The sequence below is a fragment of the Bombus huntii genome, chromosome 11 (genome assembly GCF_024542735.1).
Source record: "Bombus huntii isolate Logan2020A chromosome 11, iyBomHunt1.1, whole genome shotgun sequence".
NCBI lineage: Eukaryota > Metazoa > Arthropoda > Insecta > Hymenoptera > Apidae > Bombus > Bombus huntii.
Genome location: NC_066248.1, coordinates 7,903,517 through 7,929,152, shown reverse-complemented (window position 1 = coordinate 7,929,152; position 25,636 = coordinate 7,903,517). Strand labels below are relative to the sequence as shown.

The 25,636-nt window shown below is 37.9% G+C and overlaps 1 protein-coding gene and 1 non-coding gene across 6 annotated transcripts in view; both read right to left on the bottom strand.

The window, feature by feature from the left end:
- LOC126871347 (prolyl 4-hydroxylase subunit alpha-1) overlaps positions 1 to 25,571 on the bottom strand; it is a 378,752-nt gene extending 353,181 nt beyond the window's left edge. The window contains exons 1-2 of one of the 5 annotated variants that reach the window (XM_050630037.1): positions 25,369 to 25,571; positions 4,933 to 5,019 (exon numbers count right to left, since the gene is read on the bottom strand). The gene's annotated coding sequence lies outside the window, so the exon portion shown is untranslated. The remainder of the gene's footprint in view (positions 1 to 4,932; positions 5,020 to 25,368) is intronic. The other 4 variants (XM_050630038.1, XM_050630036.1, XM_050630044.1 and 1 more) reach the window with 4 other exon arrangements.
- On the bottom strand, positions 24,598 to 24,689 carry Trnay-gua (transfer RNA tyrosine (anticodon GUA)). The gene is given in 2 exon segments: positions 24,598 to 24,633; positions 24,653 to 24,689. It is a non-coding gene; the product is annotated as a tRNA-Tyr (tRNA).
- Positions 25,572 to 25,636: the final 65 nt, after the last annotated feature.

The following is a 25,636-nucleotide window of genomic DNA, read 5'->3' as shown; positions in this document are numbered from 1 at the left end:
TGATTTTGTGAATAGAATTTAAGCAAATCCTATTCAGGTTTACCTTGGAGATGACACGACACGAGCCTACAGAGAAGCGTTCGAAGCGGAAGCGGAATCCGCGCGCTGCTGCATAAAACTGCAATGAAATGCAAACGAATGGCGGAGAATGAAACGTATAAAGAAACCTCCGCTCCGGTCTGATTTTACGACGCGCTGCTATCGCATCGAATATTCCCTTCCTAAATCAATCGTCTTCGTCTTCGTCTTCGCGACATCCTTAAACGAATACGTGAAAAACTTTCGCTTCGTTATATTTTTTCTTTCTCAGTTTATTCAATTTCTACGAAACTGTAGCTACTCTATAGACAATAGACACAAACAGATAGTACACATATATTATATATTATAAATATTTTAATTTCAAAGCAAACCGATCAACCTCATGGACATCAATCGTTTGAAGAATTAAACACCAATCGTAAAATTCAAGAAATTTTCAAAAACATGTAGTTGATCAAATTGCTTTCGATGAATCAATGTCCCAGTTAAATTATTGTCACTGCTATCGAAGATAAGGAAAGATGAATACGAATAGTTGATAAGGTTTTGAGACATGCATTTGACAATAATAAGGGAGACTTCTCTCGAGGAGATTATTCTAAGATAGTCGACATATTCTTGAATATCATAATCTGTAATATTTCTTATAACACGATATTCTAGTTGTACTGTATAATACGATAGCCTTGAAATCTAATCTATAGACTATAGATATTCAAGCCATCATTTATGCTACGTTCATTTACTTAATTTAATAATTAATAAATAATACGTAGCACTCTGATTCTACCTCGAAATCATCAAATTTTCTATCGAAAGAATTTCCTGCTTTTAAGTGGAAGGAGCGAATATTAATCTTGAGAAATACGGGAAAATGACCCAGGTGAGCTTAAATGTCATGGATATCTAGTAATACAGATGATACGAAATTCATGAGACGCGATATATGTATGTATCTAGACAAGCTGAGATCCCTACAACCTGACGCTTACCGTCTCAGACCTATGGGAACTGCATGTAGATGACGTTGATTCAGTAGAACTTGATATATAGATGGACCTAAACTCGTGAGATCGATACAGATGAGTTTGGACACGTGATATTGAATGTGGATAATCCATAAAGCTAGAAGTCTCCAAGAAGTCTAAAAATTCAACAGGATCAACTGTAACCACGTACTTCGGTAAATAAAATAAGAGCAATTTAAAGTTTTAAATGGGACAAGTCAATTGGAGCAAAGATGTCTAAGGTTTATTAAATTTATAAAAAATTTAATACATAAATTTCTATCAAAGCGACAAACTTTACTTGTTATTTAAATGATACGCTGTGAAAGAATATTACTAAATTAATAGAAAATAAGCCTAATTAGCCCATAAAAACAGCAATTCTTCTCATACACAATCTGTCTGTATATTTGCAATATAAGAAACTTATTCATCGTTAACATCTCACTGCGATTTCATTTTCATCAATGGTCGAAGAAGATGCAAGCGAAAGAAAAAATTGTGTGATACTTTTTATTTGCACTTCTAACTTCATCCTTCGATGCTAATGCAGATCGGAGATCATCGACATTGTTTACTGAAAGAAGTAAGTTGCCACTATATTGATACAGCATTTTCTTTCCAGCTAAGAACCAGCCGCTGCTGATAATATTTTCTTTTTCTTTTTTTTTTTTTATGACAATACAAAATATCAAGTGGCAACAAACATTTCTATGAACGTCGCAACATGATCTTCCTTAACATACTCATGTTGCACGTTAAAACAAATGCCAAGCGATCTCCTTTACCAACTGACATAACAAAAGAACTCGTAGATAGTTTCGATTGCTTGGCACGTTTACCCTAATTATCTTATCCGTTTGTCTCAAAAATCTTGAACCCCGTTGAAATTTCAGGCACCTTATTGGTCTTTCTTCTCTAATACCAAAAACTTGAAATAGAGATAAGTAAAGTACTTAAATTCTAAAAACTTCAAGACCACGCGCAAAATTTCCAGATTCTTGAGATTTCAAAAACTTTTAAACCCTCTAGAATCTTCAGAAATTATAGAGAACTCTTAACTCCTTTATATCGAACTCGAAGAATCCAGAAACGTTCGCAAGGAATTTCCCGAGTCTATTTTCCACCATTTTCGCCTTATCATTCCTAATGGAAAGTTTTGCGTCCTGTTGGTTCGCCGTACGGTGCAAACGAACTTCAAAAGACAAACCGCCATATTAATCAAGGAGGTGCGTTCATCAACTATCGCGTCTCTATCCACAACAAATCGAGCCCCATCCCTTGAAACGCGGCAACTTAACCACACGAGCAAACTCGTCTTCGCCGTGCAACCGGTGGCCAACCGCGACAAACACTGGTCACACACATTTGTATCTTGCATTGTCGCGAGACATACGTACGCTCTGTTCGGAATTTGGAATTCTTCCCATGGAACGATGCTCGTTCAACGAGTTTCGATTCTGGTGCCAGCAAATCTGGTCCACCGAAGGAGGATCGCTGCTGCGTTCACGTATCGAGATCCATAAATTTACCAATTTCTTTCTCGAAGTCGCAAGACAAGAATTAACGCCAAAACTACCAGTCTGTTATATAGAGCTAAATATTCTGTACACGAATCTATGATATTCAATATTAAATGGAAAATATATTATCACATTATTTGTATTTACCAATTTCGAATCACGAAAGAGATCCTTTTTGAAATGGAACGTGATCTGCGCTGAATATAGAAGTTTCGTATATATAATAATTGTATGCATATGATAATTAATACCCATTTGCTAATTAAAGCAGTAATTAATACGAATCAATTCGACGATACGTTTCTAAAAATAGCAGGCGAAACAATGGTATAATTGTCCGTGCGACAATTATGCAGAACCATCTGTTTCGCTTAATATAAAACAGATTTAGAATACAATAATCGGAAAACGAAAATGAGCTGGAAGAAATCAATTCGTATCGAATATCATATATCGTCTACATACAGTTGTATTAGTTCAAATATTATTTCTATATCAATACCATTTGTAACTCTGCTAATTGTCACATATTAGTTTCGACGAGTTGCTCTTTGTTTTACCTTAGAAATTTGAAATGCAAAATAGGAAACGAAATTGTTTATGGAATAAACAAAACATACTCGAGAAAGCAAACGAGAAATCCAATCAAATCTACTTAAAATACGGAGCGATTTAAATAAACGAGACAAATCTTCTGTATATCTAAACTCTATCACTAACGACAAGTGACCGGCAGTGGAGAAATGCTCGATCGTCTCCGACGGAACAGGAGAAATAAAAATCAAACGGTAGTTCGGCGGTGAACGTGACAAAGTTGTTTTTCCTATAGATAGAGAAAATTTCTATTCCCTCTTTTCGAGTGGAATTTCCCCGGGCGCTGGCTGGCAGCCGGTTCGCGTAAGAAAATGAACCGAGTCGAACCAATTGTCGTCCGTCTTCCGCAGCGGAATTGCCAGCCGCCCGAAAACCCGTGAAAACTTTGCAATTCAATATGGCCATTCGACTTTTCTCGGCCAAACGGACGTCCGACCGTGACGAATGTATCCCGACGTCTCTTTCCTCGAGAAAATCCGCGTAATTTCTTCACGAATAATATGGAGGACGTATAGGCGGGCGGAAAACTTCGCCGCCGGTTGAAATAGTCGGTTAGAACTGATAAATCCTGTCCAGACTATGCTTGGAAGAACTTCCAGGCAAAGTTCAGGTCGGTCTGGTTCTTCTTACAAGAAATTCGGGAAGATTTAGGTTTATTTAGAGCTGATAAATCCTAGCCCAGCTTCGGTTAAAAGAACTCGAAATGTCGAGAATGGAGAGAAATGATAACGTTGTTACGATTGCTTTTATCGTCGATCGTATCTCTTTTTATTTGCAATTGTATTTGTATTTAAATACGTATGTAGGTACGTTAAATGAATCGATTGTTCGGGCGAGACTGAAACCATTGACAGTGTCACGTAAAATAAAAAGAAATTTAAGAAAAAAAGAAACTTTATTTTTCTTCTGGTTTACAATACACTTCCGAGCTCTAGGCGTGACTGTTCAAGACTGCCTTGGATGATTTTAGAGGGAATATTTAAATTCTTTTATTCGTGGGAGTGGGAAAAGACTTCGATCATATATTTCTGAGAACGGATAGAGTGACCGGATGTTATCCCGATGGTCACTCATGCTAAGGCGCTTGGAATTTCGCTATCTTATCGCTTTGTTTAGTCGGATTTCATCTGTGACAGTGGCCTGGTCTCTGATGTGAATTGACGTTACATACCCCCTCCTTAGATTGATTTTGGTCCTCCGAAATCTTAATTTTTCTTCAAGATTGTTTTATGGGCGCTAATTGGTTAAAAGTGTACTTTTCTTCTTTGTCTTCATCCTTTATGAGAAAAAAAAATTTTTATCGGGTTCTTGAAACTGTATGTAAGCGTTTTGTTCTGTGAGTTCATTTAGTTTCCTAAAATCAATGACTACCCTCCATTTCTGTTTTCCTGAGGCGTCTAATTTTTTCGGAACTACCCATACCGGAGAGTTATAAGGGGATTCGGATTCTTCTATAATATTTTTCTTCAACGTGTCTCCTATTTGTCGCGAAATCTCGTCTCGATGACATTCCGGTGGTTTATACGATCGTGTGTCTATAATAATTTTGTCTTTGGTTAACGAAATTGTGTGCTGAGTTAAATTAGTACAGGGCAAAAGGTCGGTTTCTAAATTAAAGATATCAATATAGTGGAGAATAATCATTTCGATGGATTCACGGATTGGTTTTTCAATGTGATCTGTTCTCACTAGGCTTTTTAGTTTTGATACGTTGGAAGCATCATGACAATTTTGAATATTGTTAGAAATTTCAATGTTTTGCTCACCAGTGTTGATAAAACATACTTTAGTTGGTTTCAGTCCAGATAGATTGTTTGAACTCTGTTTTCTCCAGGAGTTAAATGTATTGGTTTCTGAAATAAAATGGTTTTGTCGTTTAGTCGGATTTTGTCATTGGATATTGAATAGTTATACTTTTCTAAACATGGCACAATGATTCCGTCTTCCATAATAGGAAAGTTGTTCGGTACTATGTGAAAAATGTGATTTTGTCCAAAAATCCGTTTCGTTACGTATTCGTTCGTTTCGTATATGTCTCGACCCATGGAAAATTTTTGTTTCAGTCTTCTTTGTATCGCGTTGACAGTTTTGTTACGTTTCACCGAGTTTATCCTTGCTCCTGTGTCGACCAGAAATAATCGCTCTGCGGTTCGGGTTGACAAAGGTATTGTGAATAGTTTGCCTGTTGTGGTGTTAACTCTCGGAATTTTTCTCGGTCTTCCGTCGTTTCGTCGTAAGTTTCTGTTTCTATGTTGCGTGTCTCGAGATTGTCGTGGCCTCGGATGTTGGCTGGGTGTTTGAAAATTTCTACATTGACTGGAGACATGTCCGATTTGGTTGCATTTGAAACATTTCAGTTGAGTTCTTTGGGTAAGTGGCGTTCGCTCAGCTTGCTGGAAGTTTCTTGGCATTGGTTTAGGTGTTCCTTGGAATCGGTTTTTGGCTCTCTCAATTGGTTGGTTCATTATTCTTCTTATTTTTTTGTTGAGTTCGATTTCCCTTATGACTAACTCCGCCTCGAAAGCTGCATCTTGTGCTTCTTGGAGATTCTTTGGTCTTGTAACCGATGTGCGTATTTCTATTTTGGGTTTTAAATTTAGGACAAAAACTTTGGTCGCTCGTTCAGTTTCAAGATCTATGGCGACTGCTCGACGTACTGGATCGCGAATTTCGTGTTGAAGCGCGTATATCAGTTCGTTGAGGTTGTGTCGGAACCTCTTCACATAACTGTGTACCGATTCGTTAACGTTTTGTCGCGTGCGTTGCAACTTATCACGAGCTCCGTTAGATGTAATATTCACGGATATAAATTTTCTGAGGCTTTCAAACAGGTCCTCGTAATTCTCGATTTCGGTGTGGCGGATACTGCGTTCCGCTTCTCCAATGATTCTTTGCGTTAGAATTAGTCGTAATAATATGCGTTTTTCTCGACATTCGGCTCGAGCTTCTCTTACCCGTTTAATAAACCCTTCTACTCCTATATCGTCTTATCCATTGAGTATAGGGATAAAATCTAGGCAGGTTTCTGCATTGTACGTGGGGTTGTCACAACTTACTGCTCCTTCTTCACTGTCCATATCGTCCGTTTCGTTAGGTTTTACAGGTGGTCGTTTTCTCTGAACATTGCTGGCATTAGATTCGTCCGTGGTAATAAAGGAGCCTAATTCAGTAGTAGCGTCATGTCCTAAATTTATTTTAGAGATATGTTTTCCTAATAGTTCTATCTCTGCTGCACGTTTTTTGTTTTCACTATCGGCTACTCGTTGCGTTTCTTCTATACGTCGCGTAAGAAGTTCGATTTGCTCGAGTATGGCACGAGTCAACTTATCCATAGCTCCGGTTATAGAAGCGATATCAATAGTTCCGATTTTGTCTTTTCGTGATGTGGACATGATTCTAATCGAGCTTATTGATTTTCTCACACGGTAATGTAAAAATGAATCCAGATTTCCAGCTTACCGTAGTAGCTATTGCCGTTGAAGAGTCTCTGGGATGTTTCCTCTCTGGTTGGTTCTAGATTCCGAATCTTATTCGTAGGCTTGCTCTGCGCTGACCGTAGTCTAGCTCTCGTCTAGTTTCACCGCAGTGGAACGTTGAAAAATGCTGCAGGGCTTTGTAGTAGCAAAGATTCGCAGTGGTCCGCTGATCCTTCAATCTTCAATGATGCACGTACGCCGAAATCGTGATTTCGTTTGCACTGAAGCGAATGGATCCTGGCGCGGATCGCCAAAAATGTCACGCAAAATAAAAAGAAATTTAAGAAAGAAGAAACTTTATTCCTTTCTGGTTTACAATACACTTCCGAGCTCTAGGCGTGACTGTTCAAGACTGCCTTGGATGATTTTAGGGGGAGTATTTAAATTCTTTTATTCATGGGAGTGGGAAAAGGTTTCGATCATATATTTCTGAGAACGGATAGAGTGACCGGATGTTATCCCGATGGTCGCTCATGTTAAGGCGCTTGGAATTTCGCTATCTTATCGCTTTGTTTAGTCGGATTTCATCTGTGATAGTGGCCTGGTCTCTGATGTGAATTGACGTTACAACAGCCTGGTTGTTTTTAACAAATAATTTGTGTTAATGTTGACTGATAGAGGAACCAGTGGATGAATTTGTAATAGAAAAATATATTGAAATAAGTATAAGTATACGTATAAATATAGGTATATGCTGATCCAGATCCTCACTCTTACAGTGTTACAATACAACAAAACAAGCTATGACAGGGAGCACGTTGATATATTTATAGCAAAGGACATTACCAAAAAGTAAACCTTGTAGCTCTAGCTGAAGGTTACAAGAAACAGCAATATAAATCTACTTATAGCCCTTTTCTTTCTAGACCTTGTAACCCAAAACAAAATTTATATTCAAGAGCACAATAATATGGACCTCCCCTTATTTCGAATTTTTTGTTTCACTAAAAATATGGTCTCCAGGTCACGGATACACAAAAGAGAAGGTGTAGAATTTTTCTTGAAGTAATTACTTTGTAGCAGCACCCGACCACGGAAATTTCCAACGGCTTCGCGACACAAAGCGCTATACCTTCAAAGCGTAAGGCTGACAGGCCTAATGTACCATCGATATCCCTACGGTTCTTTCACCGAATATTCGGTAGAATGCATACGCGGCAACCGTCGCGGACTTCTAATAAACGCGCGCGTAGTGGGGATATCAAGGGGCAACAAAGGAAAGAATCTGTTTGGTTTTGAACCAAAAGATTCATTCTGCCCTGAGCTGCGAAGTGCGAAAGCTAACCCAATTAGAGAAACGGGTTATTGTCTCTTGAGAGTTCAGTGTTAATCGTTACTTGTTATTAATCGTTGTTAAACGTTAACCGTTGTTAATCGTTAATCGTAGTTAATCGTTATTTGTTGTTAATTGTTAAGAGTTTAATAAACGTTACTGTTGAAAATCAAGAGTATTTCTTGTGGGCACCTTCACCGACTTCACCTCAACTTCAACATTTTGGACGTCGATAAAGAATGACTGTCCTTATGATAACAATATGATGATTCGTCTTAGGCGAAATTTTGAGAAAGGTTCGCGTTTATGCGGATTTATTTCTGTTTGTATGGAAATCGTATATTTTGTAGAGATTTTGGGAATCTTTTGACGCTAAAACTTTCAATGTATATTAATATATATTATTCTATGTGGATAATTATAATCAAAGATATATGATGATCATATTTTTATCCCAATAAAATTAAAGCTAATTTTTAATATATTATAAGATTGTAAAAGTAAAAATCCTAAAATCCATTATTTTAATAACCTTGCTTATTCTAGTGTTAAATATTAGGACGCAGAACGACACGTGTTTCTTAATTTGAAATGATACTTATCGCGTTCAATGATACCTACAGAAACTGATAAATTACAGCAAACAAGCATGGCATCGTAAATAACTTTTTAATCATACAATCCAGTATCGTGACAACGAATAAACAACCGGGCGTAAATTTTAATCTTCTAGCTAGCAAAATAATTTTTTTCCCGCGTGACCATTTCGCAGAAGATTAATCAAAGTCTCAGGATGAATTGTAGAGACTCGGTCAACAGATAACAGAGATATCTGGATGTGTATCATTCGCGATAGTAAAAGAAAAAAAAATCGCTACGGCTGGCAATATTTCAGTCACCTAATATTTTTTGTTTAATTCCTATCTACCATTTTTATTTTTATATTTTTTATAACTGTGTTGTTTCGTTGAGCCATTAGCTTGCAAAACAACTGAAGCAGGTTCGATGGGAAAAAGCTGTCCAAGAACGTAATATTACGACGGTTCTTATGAATACGATCAATTTTTTTTATTTTTTCTTTCTTAGTTCATCCTCTTTTGCATTTTTTCAGCATACTTTTTTTGGACCGTGTTAATCTACCACGCTATAAATATTCGATTATTCGTATCGCTAAGATTCGATACACAACATAAATCATTTCTTCGATCGAAACGAAGAAATACTGATGTTCTCTGCAGTGTTTCATCGCAAACAGAGTTTTATAACATGAAATACATCCACGTCGCGAAGCTAAGCAATCGAAGGTGAAATATATTTTTAAGTTCGTTCCATCGTGATAACCTGTTAATAGATTACATAAATCAATGTGGAAAGCATTTAAATCATTGGAACGCCTCTCTTAAATCAATTAAACTAATATACTACTACGTACGGTTATGTGAGTGATATTTTATAACCGGAAAACGAAAGAGAAAAATATTCACGATACTATTAAAACCAGCAGAAAAAAAGAATCATAGTTGCGGTAAAAAATACAACTTACAAAAATCAGCTCCTCTATCAAAATTAGTAGCGCCGTTTAAAATTCATCTTGAATATCCTATGTCAGGATATATCCTATCCTATGTATATGAATATCCTATGTAATATGATAAATATTTATTGCTTCGACCATTGGACCGTGTAGTATCCGAATCCTAAATTATTTCAGATTATCAACATATGCCGCGCGAAAAGAAAAACGAGATCGAAGAAACCCATCAAGAGCAGCAGCTAACAAGAACGCTATTTGCCAGGGTGAGAAGCGTTCGCGCGACTAAAGTGGATGATGGTGGTATCGAAGGAAAAACAACGGAACAGCCGGAAGGACGATTCGAGCCGAATCGAATAAAAGAAAATTGGCTGCTAGGCCAAACGAAGTGAATATTCAACGGAGGAAAAAGGGACAATCTGAAATCTAAAAATGCGGAACGAGCCAGGCCAAAGGAAGAAAAACAATGAGAGTGGGAGAATATTAGAATAGGCGAATAGGCAAGAGAGGATTTATCGGGGCCTGGTTTATTAGCCATTAAGGAAGAACCTTCTCCTCGAATATTGTCCCGAGTAGATTCCAACGCGTCTGACTGTCGATCGCACACAAACACAGGCATATACACACGTGCGTCGGTGTACGTGGAAAGCAATGATCGGACTCTGTGTAAGCTGCAAGCTGCAGTCTGCATTCGAAGGGTGGAAAATTGAAATTGAGCCTTCGACGTTCAGATATAGCCCGATGTCAGCACGGATTTCTCCGCTCTCCTATCCACCCTTATGTACCGCGCGGTATACTACTTTACCTCTTGTAATTTCCGATGGTTTTGCACCCCATGCTATATCCCTCAGCTTTAGTCGAACTCCATGGGAGGTAGACACGCTGCGAAGACGATAATTAGCATTCCGGACCGACAAAAGCATCGTCTAACTCGCGCTTTTGGAGTTTCGACACAAAGAATGAGGAAAATCACGTTCGCGAAACGATTTCGTGTATTAATACGATTCATTGTATTGCACGGAAATTACAAGTATGCGTGAAAGGTTGAATCTTTGATTCTTTACAGAGGTGAAGATTGTTAGACGATCTGATGTATTCTCTGCTATGTGTGTGTATCGCTTAATATATGATCATAATATAATATAACAGAAGCTAACGGAGGTATACTGGTAGATATTAGTAAATCACGTTATAGTCTTATTTTGTTAGTGAGATAAGAAATATCTTTTATTAGCGTCAATTTTTCAATGTTGTTAGTTTTTGTTTTCTCAGCAAAGTAGGTTAAAGGTTAAAGTTACGAAGCTTTTAAGAGCGTCATGAGATGTAAGTACATTACGATCATGGCCATGTTTTTCACGCTTTTCAGCAGAGAAGGTTTCAAATTCTATATAGGTACTCTCGCGAGTTCTTGGCTCATCCATCAGTTCCAATTTCTAGTGTAATAGTAAATGTTCAGTGACTGCAATGGGGATTGCCAGGCGCTGTTGAAGTAAAAGTTGCAAAGAACATGAAGAGGAAAGGAACGAGAAGCGAAGAAATGCATCTTGAGTCTATAAGTGAACCCGTCACCGACACAGTCTAACAGATCCTACTTTACACAGAGACACTTCGATGCTGGAAGTTTATTCGCTGAAACGATAGCTCGCTGTTCATTTACACACGCAACATATTACTAGCAAGTAATCGATTTTCACGTGAAATTCAAAAATCAATTATTATGCTTCTCTTTTCACCGCTCCAATCCCCTTTCAGACTTCTTACTTTCTTTCTTTCACGCGTACTACTAATTGTAAGCCAGCAGAGTTTTTAATTCTTCGTGTTGATTCTTTTAATCATTGGCATTCTTTCTTTCGTATTTTTACTTCCAGCGTTCCAATTTTTTAGCTACCTTCCTACTCTTCGTTTGCAACCTGTAGCTACCTTTGAATTTCATTCCAATTTTCTCCGAAATACGAATAGGTACGTCGCAACGAATTAGGAAGACATTATTTGCTCGAAGGGATTCGGGCAAGGCCCGATCCTTGACGACGTGAATTATGGAAGCTTCTGACTGCTTGCACAAGGAAATTCCCCATCGGGGAGGTTCCCGTGTCCAGCAGACTCACGAGTTGTGTTATTAGTTCTGGTCGTTGAATGGTCTGCGTGCCTTGGTAGGCCGATTGTCAAGCGCATTGTCTCGCTCACGCCCGTATTTCAGTCTCCTCTTGATAGGCTGGTCTCCTTTTACGGTACAGTATACTCCTAATAAAGAAATTAACCATCCTTGTTTCGTACAAACGCGATACTGGTGGAAATCAACGGAATTATCGACGTCTTCGACAAAGAACGATTAAAAGAAGATGAAGTTATTAAAATTATATGAAAACGTCGCACGACGTTGATTTATTCACAATACTACAATTCTCCCCTTACGCTTTGTAACGAATCGATTTTCCAATTAATTTCTTAAGAGCAATTTTCCTACGCCATGTATTAACCGCCAGGTCGATGTTAATTAAACTGTGATGTAACAGGGAATTAACTAGGTAATTAAACAGATTCTTAGAAGAACTTATCCACGGATTACATCAGGTTAAGTACCTTATTACTATGTTTAACGCAGGCACGCAACCGTATGTCCCAAGACGAACATGAAACAGGAAGCGGGACGCATCTATAGATACGGCGACCTATGACCTACCAGGGAATTGTCCCATTTGTTCTTAGAATCTAGCTCGATGCATCTCGTGCGTGCCACCCGTATCTTATCCTAATTATTCGGTAATTTCGGCTAATTACTAGAGAAACGTGTAATTACTTGCAACGAAACCGAACAATTGATCTAAGAGAATCGAAGATACAGTTATTATAGAAAAGTTACATAATTACAGATACAATTTTACATATGTAGTATACAACAAAATAACGAGAATAAAAGTAAGGCGAAATCTAGCGCTTCTTTACAAATGCGACTAAAAAGAGTGTGACTTAGAAAAGAAGTTGTTTTACTAACCAAATATTACGAGTACTACACTTTGGATAATTTACATAGTTTTGCATATTACGTGTATTCTGTGAATTTCCTACGAACACGTAAAAATCAGCATACTAGTTACGAGGATCAACTTTTGGAAAGAGACGAATTTCATTTTCGTTTAGGAAAATTCGCACGAATATGGCGAAAAGAATCCGTGGTATCGATCTAAAGCAGGAACGCGACGAATCCGGAATGCGCTACTCGTAAAACTGCTATTACTTTTTACCGATTCCACGATGGTAAACGGATCACGTACAGGGTCGCGGTAAAAGATTGAGAAACAGACGAAGAATCTTTATTTCCAACGGCCCGCTCTGAATACAGCTGTCTGGACAGTACTTCCCTTCTTACTTAACGTTTTCACCTACACTGGATCTTTAAATATTGCCGGCAGACTCGAAAAATTACGATCGAGACTCTTCCTCACTTCGATTCTTTAAACATGGGATCGAATAAATCTCGTACTAGCAGAAGTGCAACGTTCAGGAATAAAGTTAAGGGCGTTGGGTTCATAAGGTAAGATTAAAAAAACTTCGTAGTCGTAATAAAAGTATTAAATACTTCGAAAAAAAAGAGCTCCAAGCTTCAAAGATGAACGCAAAACGAGAAAAGTAATATTTCTCAGTGGGAACAGGAATGAAATTAAAAAACGCTGAACTTCCGGGTGAAAGAATTTAATCTGTCTCTGCGGTGGAACGCGTCCAATTCGAATCCGCGCGAATTTCAGACGCACCACCACCTTTATTGCTCGCTGAGTCGGAGATCATCTTTTCTCTGCCAACCGCCCCGTCCTGATCGCCAGCGATAGTCGCGTGACCGTCCCAACTTTATCGGTATTCTAAGGTTTACGCGTTCATTGAATCTCCAACTATATACTTTGCATTCTATTCGAAATCATAGTGGAAACTACGTGCGAGTATTCTTCGACTCTTCGTAATGGCTGATTCTTTGACTCTGAACGTGACGTAATTCGGATATGAAATAAATCTACTTCGAACACGCAATAGCTACACGAAAAGTATTTGTAAATATCCTTATTCTTTGGTAAAGCGTTCTCTTAGCAGGTCCTACATTTCATTTTCACAGCGTACAATCGTTTGTAGCGACACGAAGGTACTACTAAACGTCACGAGATTTAATCTTGTTCTACCTAATTAATTATTTTACCTAATGAATTACAATGAGGTACAAATACTTATCGTAGCCAGTCTAGATATTTTCCAAGAGGCGTTTGCTGAAAACAGCGATAAGTAAAGGTTTCAGTTGTTCGAAGATGGTTTTTAATTGATTCAAAGAATTTTATTTTCATCGACAGCGTATCTACGACATATCAGAAATATTCGATGAATAGAAATTATAATAGTGGAATAAGATTGATAAAAATTAGCAGAGGAAACAAATGCACGATTGGCCACACAAAGTATCGAATAACTTCCGATACGGCAGAATCAGATATCGGCGACGTTCGAGTCGTAAAAGTAGATAGTCTGCGTTTCCGAAATTGAGAAAAACGATCCTGAACGCAATCGAAACGAAACGAGAGATTTGGGACTTGCTAGATACGTGTATCTATATCAGTGACTTTCCACATTGCAAGAATCCATATCGTCGAATCCTAGATAAAATTCGAGATACAGAGCAATTTTGCTTTCTGAAATTACTAGCACAACATATAGAAACTCGAAGATGAACCAATTGACGATGTTTTCGAATAATTTGAAGAGAAAGTTATCGTCAACCTGATACTTGGCTCCTGATAATTTATAGCGAAAAAGTTATTCTGAAGCTTTTGCAAAATTTTGCACTGTGATAATTTCAATGAAATATTAATTAGTTCATCTGTGCAATGAAACGAAAAAGAACGAAAGTCGCCGTTCCAAGCGATAAGTGGCAGTACGAGAAATAACGTATTTCTGACTTTTCAGTGTTTTGTCAAAGTAATTTTAGGTCTCCAACGGTATCTACACTGGAAACATCATAACATCGAGTTAAAGTGATTTCGCATTCCCCTCGAAATCGTAATAAAGCCCGGTGTCACCGTTACGACCGACACGAAGGAAATAGTCTGCCTAACAGCCTCATTGGCTTGAGAATCGCGATGCCACGTCAAGATTCTTCCCGGTGACTACATCGGTCACGATGAATCAAAAACCACTCGCTGGATATATTTGCCGAATAAGTATATACGTACTTAATATGACTGTACATATGACAGATATGCAGAATCACTTGGTACCTTTGATGGCCGAATCGATTAGACGGCATACCATTTGAATGATCTTGAAATAAATCACGAAATAAATCTGGAAGTAAATCTCGCAATACCAACGTTCACGTAATACCGCATCGAAAATCGCTTTCACGATGTCAAAGTCCTGACTTGTCTGATAAATCTTGATTTTTTCCAGGCTCTCCGTGTCAATTCTACTCTTAAAGTCAACGAAAGAATCTTCTCGTCGACCATCTGTCTCGAATCTTACATAACGTTATGTTTAAATTGAAATATCCATTGGAAAATTTCCTTGATTATAGCGATACTCGAAACACGATCCACGCAGTGTCATATTTAACCCATAATTCATACGACCGTCGTTTCACTATGTAAATATAAATATAAATATTCAGGAGTTTACAAAAGATATCGCGGAACTTCTCAACACCTCGCAAAAGGATACTTTCCAAAGTAGCAGGAGAATAAAAATTGCCAACCTGTCCCAAGTTTAGCAGTTCGGTGGAAATTTTCGAAAATTTACCGAACCAATAACATTCGATGTTATTTAGATTACACTAGATTTAAAACACGCTCGAATAAAATTCTCAGAAATTCTCCAAGTCGACCACGGTCGAGGATACCTAAATTGCGTTAAATTTGAAACAAGTTGAATCGAAATTCTCAAGAATTCTCCAAGCCAGCGACACTCGGAATTACTCAAACTGCGTCAAATTTGGGACACGTCCGATCGACATCCTCGAAAATTTCCAACACCAACGACGCTTGAAATTACGCAAATTGCGTGGAATTTAAAACGCGTTCGACAGAGACTCTCGACGATCGTGTAGACCAGCGATACTCCAGATTACCCAAGTCGCATGAAGCTTACAAATGCGACTCGTAAGTTTCCTGGATTGCTATAAATTACAGCGTTAAATAGCCTCTGAAAATATTCCACACCCGCGGTTATTATATTCGTTACGTCTCTCGATTATTAACTTAGACGAGCGTCGAGATCCTCCTACGAAATTAGCAAAATCCACTATCCATCCTGGCAAAGACAGAACAGTGTAACAAGACGGAAAGACGACGACGTCGAGACCAGTCTGGAAAGAAGATGTACGCTCTGTTACGTGATCGTGACGCAATTCCCTGCGCTGTATCGTTCGTCGAGAGAGCACGCCGGAAGTAGGTTCGCGGTTAATGAAATTGCCTAAGTAACGATCACGTGTTACGTGTCCCCGTGCATAAGGGGGAAATCCCGGGGATCTTTACTGTTATGCAAATCGAGAACGACGAGCCGAAACGATTGTCGAAAGCGTAACACGGCGGTTCCGGCAAAACCTCCTAATTTTAATTAAGATCCCTATCAATTGCTTCCTTCCACCCTACGCTGTTTCGCCAGGGCTTTAGTTTTTTTCCAGCAAACGAATCTACCACGTTCGATTACGTCCACCGGTTTGATTTATCTTCACCAGAGACCTTGGAGTAAAACGAGTTTCCAGGTGGCTCGTTTTTTCGTATTAGTTGGCGACGATAAATGCCGAGGATATTTGATGGTTGGCACTTTTATCGATTATTAGGGCTGTTCGGGGTTTCCTTTATGGCGACGAATAACGGGGTTTGAAGTGAGAATTATTGCTTTACAATGATTCATGTTTGGATTTTTCATCTTGAACCAGGTTAACATTACGTACCCTTTCTTCTCTTTGGTACCAGATTCAGCAACGTTGATCTTTGACTGATATGCACAACAGTCTGAACGATGCTAGTTTCAATTTGAGAATATCTCGTTTGAATTCCTACGTAGTAAAGTATTGTATATTATAGTATTACGTAGATTATAGGATACACGAATTAATATTAGTATTGGAAAAATTAAACGAAATTAAATCCAATCTAAATTGCTATGGTTATGCACGATTCGACGATTAAGGACGACGATAATAAAGCATTTTTGTGATTCTTTTATCGCGAATAAAAATTGCTAAGAAAACGCTACATCTAATATCGTAAGTTCAATATTATATTCTTATATTCTAAGAAGATGAAACTTTCCAGCAAAATGTAAGAGCAGAGAAGATATGTACATTAAAGGAACTAAATATGAATTTTGCCAAAAAAATTCAATTTCATGCCCGAAATAAACGATATTCCTTAAAATTTATCGATCCGCCATCAAGAATTTCTTACACTTTCATAGTCATTTTTCTTTCTGCTCTTTTCCATCGATTCCACGAGGTCCAAGATGAGATCTAGCTCGTTCATAACTCGTGCAACGTCGCGTTTTTAGGAAGTCCCGGGTCTACCAGGGTTAGTTTACAGTCGCCATTAATTTTTATTATTCATCGGCATTTTTCTGCCATTATATCGCGTTACAGCTATAAATTTTCATGAATATTTCGGAATCTGTTGGCAGAATGTCCACCCGAATTATTAATATATGGAAAATCGCTGCTGTTAAATATTTAACGTCGTATTTTTACGATGAGAAAGAACGTGCATCGGATTCTTCCTTCAATTACAACGAAAAACAATTTAGACGGCAACCGTAACAACTCTAGATCAATTCCGTTTCGATTTAAATAACTTTGCATTCGCTTAACGTTGCAATGGAATAATAAACTCGATTTTCGTATCGTTGTTTCGTTCGTAAGCAACGGATAATTTAATACCGATGTCTATTATATACTTGTCATTTCCTATTGAAATATCAAGCTAATACTAATTATATTCTATATATATCTATAAACGTCAATATAAAAGAATCTTAGAAGAAATGCACTTTTATAGAAATCTACTCACAAAATACTCACATCGAGTTATTTAATCTTAGAATAGTCATCGTCAAGTAATATCAACCTTAACAGATCTAAAAGCGAAGCTTGTGTTGCAAGAAGCGTCTAAGAGAAATATTCTTTGCCAAACAACCCTTCCCAAATCTTATTATATTCACTTTCATATGTAAATACCATTTCTATAACCTAATTGATTTAATAGCAAAGCTTTGCTTACTCGAAGCATTTAAAAAGGATATTCGTTACCGAACAACCCTTCCTACCGTGGCAACACCGATCTATTTCTGAAACAAGTTCCGATTATGCAACGAAAAAAAAAAAAAAAAGAAAAAGAAAGAAAGGGAGAGGGACAAGAAAATCGACTCTCAGAGTGCACCTGTTCCCCAAGAAAGCGTAGCATCCACCGTTCCAGGATCTGGTTCGAGATCTTTCACGGTAGAACGGTGGACGTTTTTCGATTTAATGAAAGAGTTCCATCTCGAATCGAACCAACTTCGGTGTCGGCCGCGTGCAATCCGCTTCGTCCCAAACAAATACCGGTCCCGGCCAATATTGATCCTCGTAGTAGTTTCTCCTTTCGCGTCTTCCGCTACTGGTCATCCGTCGAACAATGACCCCGTCGAGCATGCCCGGCTAATGAAACGCTTTTAACAGTATCGTTTCAATGCTACTGCCCGATGGCGCGCCAACTCGACTGTCTCAAGTCCCAGAGACGTCCTCGATCCTCCGAGAATTGTCCTCCACGTTTGCTCTCTGAATACTACCGGTCGTTCTTTCAACGAGAGCGATTTGCTGGTTGAAACTTGAGTAGATGCCTGTGATCGCTGGACCACGTTCAAGAAGTGAATTTTATCGTACGCTCATGGCCAACTAAACGATGACGATTATTTTCGGAATTTCAACGTTCGGTTATTTTCTATATTACCACGAAAATAAAAATCGCTAATATTAATGTTACGTGGCATTTACCGAACCAGTAACATTCGAAATTATTTGGATCGCGTAAATTGTATTAGATTCATATTCGACTCATACTTCTCTTCAAATTCTTCGAGCTTCGAATAGAAATGGTAACTTTCTGCAAATTATCAATATATTTAGTGTTTTTTTTTCTTTCTTGTAGGAAAATTCCCAAGTTCTACTCTCGATTAGAATATAAAAGAATTTAACAAACGCCAATTATCAGTTAAATCTTCATTAGAACAATTTATATTTTATATACTCATGTATAATTTTCCTATTCATCAAGATCGTTAAATCCAGCCAGCTTTTTACTTCTTTTAGATCTTTAAACTCGTAATATTCGTAATAATAAAAATATAGTTGTAGCTTAGGATAAATTTGTCACTTTCATTCGCGAGGAGAAATTCCTGAAATCTACATGATGCGATCTACATGAAATTCACACACTATATTCTGGACAATCAGCCGCTTCCATCTGCACCCTGAAAACCAGCGAAAAAAGGAAAAGTTTCACCCTCCATCGGGCACAGCCACGCGCGTTCGAACGATACGATTGCGACTCATACGGGCTATCTGCCAATGGCAACGTTTTATCTTGCTCGAATCGCGACCGACCATTTATCAAAATCGTCCTCCCTCGATGGCGCCGATTCTCATGAATCGTTCTATCCGCGTGAATCAGGCTTAACGCGCGAATAATTAATAATTCAAAAGAAAACACGTCACACGAAAACACATCGAATTCATTCTTCGAAATGATCAGAACGTTGCCAATAATTACATTTTCGTCAAGTTTCACGGACATTTAATACTTTATCGCGAATAATAGTCTGTATCAGAATATTTGGTTACTTATATTTTAGAATTTTTCCTCAATGACGTTGTCGGATTAACACGTTGAGTGCCCTGAGAACCGCAATACGTTGAATAATAACGTCTCATTTTTGCAAGATATTACTATGTTGTATCTGGCCATATTTTCTCTGATAACGTTGTCTAAATTGTTCACGTTACCGATAATTTGTTACGAAATTTTATTTTATATTCTATTTATCTCTGAAATTGATCTTATTTTAGTCATTCTAACAAATTTAGAAACGTGGGTCACCAATGGCCACTGTTACAGTCAACGTGTTAAGCGACTGAATTTAGAATCCAACGATCACCAGCATAGTGAAAATTAGCAAATCCGCTCACTAAACGTCTGTTTTATTTGCCAGAATTTTTTACTTGCACGCTGTTTAATCAGTGGCAGACAAAGTCACGCATACATGACACCCGCTGTAGAAGTGTTAATGATACAGACATTTTTACGCATTAAGAATTCGTTCGCTTTCTCTAATTACAAATAGAAATCGCGCAACCTGCCGACAGACGATCGTTTCACCGCGAAATTACGCATAACCGGGCCACACGATTAACGTTATGCGAACGACGAAAAGCTACGCCATTGATGGTTGGCAGATTGGCTAACATAGAAATTCCGGAAGCAAATATTTGACCGGATGAATCGGTTGGCCAGTTGCGGGACAATCTGATGATTCGCTGTAGCAAACTAACGTGAGGCAAGGTTTATCGTCATTAGTGTAAATGTATTTCACGTGTGTTTCTCTATATTATATGCTTTATGTTATTTTTGGTTCAGAAAGCAGTCAAAACGACTCATTTATTAGTGTTTAGAACCATAAAAGATCACTAGTAGGTATCACATCTACATATATTACCTATAAGTATGTTAAAATTGAACGAAGAAATATTTATTTGCAATTAATGAAATTTTGTATAAATATTTATAATGAATAACCGAGTATCGAATATTAAGTACACGAATGCACCTATCTCACCGTGTGTATCTGGTTAAATGTACTGAGCTCCTAATACTTCGATATGAGGTGGATATTTATACGTGTCGGTTTATTAAAGAGACGAGTGATAAAATTGTAACAGTCAATGAATATTAAAATCACTTTAAATACTAGTACAGAGATAGTGCATACCGGTCGTAATCGTCGCACGCTCCATACTACAGTTCAACTCTACGCTCGCTGTATGACTCGCTATAATGCTCCGGTTGACGATTACAAATAACAGCGATAATATTTTGTCCGGAGTTCGTTTACCTTTGAACCTAACAAACCAAAACAACGTTCACACTCCAAGGTACAACGATACGAGTCTCTCCCGATTCTAATCTTTCGTTGACTCATATGCCGCTACAGATATGCGCTTTGACGTTTAAAATTAAACAACGTGAACGCTATTTCGTATTGAAGCAGTATCAAATGTGAGTATTGATTTCATGTAATATGATATCTGTGATCGTCTCACGCGAGACATTCTCGAGTCACAGTTCGAGATCAGTTTCACCAAGTGTAAACATTCTAAAACATACGGTTTCACAAAGTCATTTGTATGTGCAATACATATAATTTTATTTATATGTTATGTTAAAACTGTCTTACAATTAAAACTAGACAGGAATTATACATAAATATATGTCGGGTTTACATTAGAATTAGAGTTAGGGGCGTGAAACGAATCTTCGTTCGGATTACACGTTGTCGTTATGCAATAGAGAAGACATCGACTAGTGCAAATACGATTATTATAGAATTAGACAAGTAACTCGAGAAACTAGTGACAATGAACCTAACGAATAACGTTCAATCTGCGGTCAACGGGATGATGGATGAACATGCTCACAATATCTAAGTCTTTGTTAAAACGTGCAGAGCGTACGTGTAAAGCGTACAGACACTAAAAGTAACTCGTTAATACGACCTCACGAGAGAATGACTTTCCGTCGCGATGATGCTGCGGAGGAAAGCTATGATGGGCTGTGTCTAAGGACACGAGATCATCGGATTCGTCGAGGATAACCTTCGTTCAGAAGGCGAGGAAAATTGGCGTTGCTGCTAATTGGTCAATCTCCATATTGGTGGTTAGAAAAAGATGCTAAAAAAATAGGTCTCTCCTATCTTCCCGTAGTTGGGACAAAGACTGTTTGTCTGTTTGAAGGACCTTAGGTAACTAGATCTTAGTGTTTATAACGGCCCCCGGGCTAGCTGATCACGTACTGTGGTGACGCGTCGGCATCTGGTAACCATCGTACCCGAAGAATAGGATCTGCGTGTGGCGAACCACGGGACAGAAACCGTTGGAATGTTTACTGTCGCGTGCCGCTACAAATATTTCTTTTAAGGAGAGCTATAGAATTACTCCGTACCTTTGTTAGACAAAGCGTTCATCCCGTGACCGCGACTACGTTCGGCGACTGGCTGTCGTCTCGAGCCCAAGCTCATTATCACAAATCTCAAACAAATACAATCGGATCGAAAGACGACAATTGTTTAATTACGCCTATGATAGAATCTAGATTACGGTGTTAGGGGATTATCCCGAAGTTCCAAAGGAGAGGCTTCGATGTCCTTTCATCTCCGACATATATTAGATAATTTGTTCGACCGTTCGCGGAGGGACGCGATCGCGGAGGAGGCGAGTCAACGGGAGTCGTAAATTCCCGTTACAATTAGATTATCGACGCCACGAACTGATCGACCCTCTATTTCAGTTAGGATAATAAAGGTGGTTGAATTAGTATAACACTGAGTTTAACAGGTTATAATATACACTTTAATCCAACAACTAGTTTCGCGGAGTATACAAATGTTCGGAGAGACACGCGGGTTAAGTTACGATGCCGAATTGTAATGTCGTTTACAATAAGATTAGAAGTGTTCGACTCGAATAGTTATTAGCAAGACCACGATGTTAATCGTAGTAGGAGCAACTTGCAAGTAGTGAGTTCGCGAGAAGTATAAATCGCAAGTAAGATAGAACCGAGAGATGGGTTCAGCGAGTAAGCGACTTGTAGACTGATCTAAGAATGTAAAACCAGTCAAAAGATGTTGACTGTTCTAAAGATGGAAAATCAGTAAAGTTCGGAGACGATGCCGTGGCGGAGGAAAGCTAGCGATGGGTGTGTCTAGCGCACGGGACCATCGGATTTGTTGATGACAATTTTGGCTAGGAAAGTGAGGGCAATAGTCATTGCTTTTGATTGGATAAGAAGAAGGTTGGTGGACAAGGAAGGGTCCTAGCCGTCCACGAGAAAAAGTTGCTAACGGGAGATACCGAACATGAGAAAAACCAAATTTCCCCGATCTTCCCGTAGTAGACAATAAATTTAAGGAGCACTTGAAATAAAAGATATTTGTTTAATCTGAAGGACCCTAACTATAAAAATGCCAAGATTTATGGTGGGTCCTTATGACTATTGAGGGTACGCAGTAAGAGTGTGTAGACATCTGACTGCCATCTTGTCCGCGATGTGGAGCCTGGTTTGTGTAGAGTCATCGGACGTAACATAATTATATATTAGATAATATAAGAAAACTGAATCATTCTCTTAATTCCAAGATAACCTGACTTTCCAATTGAAAAAGAATTCAATCGTTTTTAAAATCCAAATGTAAATTCAAAGTTAGCATCATATCGTTCCAACGATCACCTAATGCAGAGGAGAATTCCCGCGATTGATGTACGAGAGGGCGCGCAAAGCTCTGGGACATAAAGTACCATATCAAATCATGTTCGGCCACAATTGCGATCTATCGGGCGCGCGTCAGGTATCACACCTTAGCCAGCGAATAATTCATCGCGATCCCACGAGCAGGCAACAATATAAGCAATTTCGCGCGCACAATACACCAGGCCTGCCATCCCTCCAATAAATATGAACAGAGTAGTAATAAATTACGAAGGACGATTAGAGCGGACTGGCGATAAATTAACGTGAACGCGCGCGCCCCCCTGGTGTATCAGCGTTGCATCTCGCGAGTGATCCGCTCGATCGGTTACACAGATTAATCCCTTTTTACTTTCGCAACACGCTTGAATGACCTACACATTTTTTTATCAACACTTATCAGTAGATAATAATAGATTCTTAGTAGGTATACCATACGTGTATATTAGTATAATATATTTACTATACACTATACAAGGTGGTTGGTAACTGGTGGTACAAGCGGAAAGGGGTGATTCTACGCGAAAAAAGAAGTCGAAAATATAGAATAAAAATTTTTTTTTAATTTTTCCATCGAGACAACGATCTACAGTGAGATCCGTTATAACGAGACGTGATAAAGTGCACGCGTACCGAGCAAAAATTCAAAATCGATTTTCTCGAAAACAAAGCCTCAAACGAAAAATTTTTATTCTATATTTTCGACTTCTTTTTTTGCGTAGAATCACCCCCTTTTCGCTTGTACCAATCACCCTGTATATTTAATAGCAGTCGCGGAGATTACTAAAAGCCTCTAACTTAGTCGTCCCAGAGCCCATACTACTTTAAGAAAAATACATTTTATTTTAAACTGTATTTTAAGAATGCATATTAAAAAAACATTAAATATAACTCATTACGAAAGAAATTTTATTTCATATTTACATTAACTTATTTCATTTTAATGGTCTTCTCCTATCCCCCATTTTTCTATGAAAACAGCCTTCGCTGAATCAATAGTCTCTGATCTCAAAAACTTTAATTCGGCTCTCATAGCGATTGATCGTTTGAATCTAAATTTCGAAATAATTCGTAGCTTCTCGATAGTGTAAAAGATCGATCGGCTCGAATATTATTCAGCAGTTAAATCCTTTGAAAGTCTCAATCAATGTTGAATATTGAATTTATACAAGTTCTAAGTCTTTAAATTTTCGATAAGTCTTGAAAGTCCCAGAAGTTGGTTGAATATCCAATATGCATTTTCTATGAGATATTGTATATTATATGGAAAGATTGAAGATTTTTATTGTATAATTTGCTAACTAATGCGCCACGTTACCGTACTGAAAAAGTATAAACTGCATTACCGCCAAAGACATGATCTGTGATATGCAACTGCGCTTGCAGAGGGCAGCAAGTATTTGGCATACAAAATAAAACAATTATAATAGTTACACTGCATCAATTAACAAATACTAACAGCGTATCCGAAGAATAGAAAAGCTTCATTTAATACCGCAGAAATATGAATTGATTATTTTTCTGTCTCTTCACATTATATCATTAAATAAATTTTATGTTACTTTTTATAATATAAAAATAACAAAAATACGGACGAAAATGAGAATCGCGATTTTAAGAATTAAAAAAATTTTTCCTTCGAGCCGGATTCGAACCAGCGACCTATGGATGTCTCCGAGAACCAACCAACTACAGTCCACCGCTCTACCAACTGAGCTATCGAAGGATTTACAAAAATGATGTGTTTTAACATAAACAACTCGCTATAGAGCATTCAAGGTTATTTGATCATAATATATATATATATGAATGAATGTATACAACATACTCGTATAATACTAATTGCTACATTTTTACCGATATATGAAATTAGAAAAAAATAAAAGAACTTTTCGTACTTTGGAATTAATTGTAACAAGCAAAAAAAAGAATATTAAATACAATACACATAATTCTATAGAACATAATTATTATAATATGGAATATATGATTATAAAAACAAATACCACGCTAAATGTTTTTCAACTTTGTAAGTCTTTAAAGAAGGAAGTGATTGTGTATAAGTAAATCTAGATCACAGATAAACAAAGTTATCAAAAGAAAAGATAAATATCGATGATGTCAGGGAAGATGACAAAGAGACAAAGAAAATGAAACGTTTATACACTTCGTTCTCTCTCAAGGTTCAAGAGTGCTACATGTGTCAATAAAGTTAGATGATAATTAAAAAGTAAATGGCTGACAAAAGAATGTGTCGCGATTTCTAGATTATGAAGCAATTCCTGACAGAAAATAGAGAGAACGAAATAGTTTTACGATCACGAGAAGCTATATGAAATGTGTAGACGATTAATATAAATTAAATCATTGTTCGCAAATCAATGGGTAACCTAAAAGACACTCACCGACAATGCACGTTGGAATGCCTTGTCGACCGGATGGTAACCAAAATACTCCTCGACACCAACGTCCACAGAATCGTTTGACGAAGTTAACATTTATCGCAGGCTGGCGTCAGGTTTGCCAAACATTTCGCAGAACTTCAATGTACTTTTGTTTACACGCACCACACATCACACTTTTAATACCGAACGCCATTTGTCGAACGTTTCCGAACAAATTTTCACGACTGTCAAACGTGCCTCTAATTGCGTCGCGTGCTGCCATCTATAC